This window comes from Mauremys mutica, unplaced genomic scaffold, assembly GCF_020497125.1.
Source record: "Mauremys mutica isolate MM-2020 ecotype Southern unplaced genomic scaffold, ASM2049712v1 001188F_np12_obj, whole genome shotgun sequence".
Classification (NCBI taxonomy): Eukaryota; Metazoa; Chordata; order Testudines; family Geoemydidae; genus Mauremys; species Mauremys mutica.
The window spans coordinates 83,180-83,541 of NW_025423137.1; the positions used below are offsets into that span (position 1 = coordinate 83,180).

Here is a 362-nt window from a genome sequence, read left to right on the forward strand (position 1 = left end):
TGGTTCACTGCTCTGGCCTTGCTCAGGTTGAGGGTATTTTAATAATTTGGGCAGGTCCCAGGGTGTTTGGAGGAGATGACGAGGATGTTCCCTTTTGAGATAAAAATTAAGAAATACAGGACTAGAAAATTTTACTTTTTTTAAGAAATCTGGAATTTAGACATTTTATTTAAAGCAAGAGAGTTCTGAGTTTCTGAGAAGGTTTTAGTTTGCAAGAAGCAACATTGTACCAAAGGGGGACATGGTTGTCTACAAAGGAGGCGTAATGACTAAATGCATCCGATGAGGATGGGATTTGAACCCATGCGTGCAGAGCACAATGGATTAGCAGTCCATCACCTTAACCACTCGGCCACCTCATC

The 362-nt window shown here is 41.4% G+C and overlaps 1 non-coding gene across 1 annotated transcript; it reads right to left on the reverse strand.

Annotated features, from left to right (window-relative positions):
• Positions 1-280: 280 nt before the first annotated feature.
• TRNAS-GCU lies at positions 281-362 on the reverse strand. The gene has a single exon. It is a non-coding gene; the product is annotated as a tRNA-Ser (tRNA).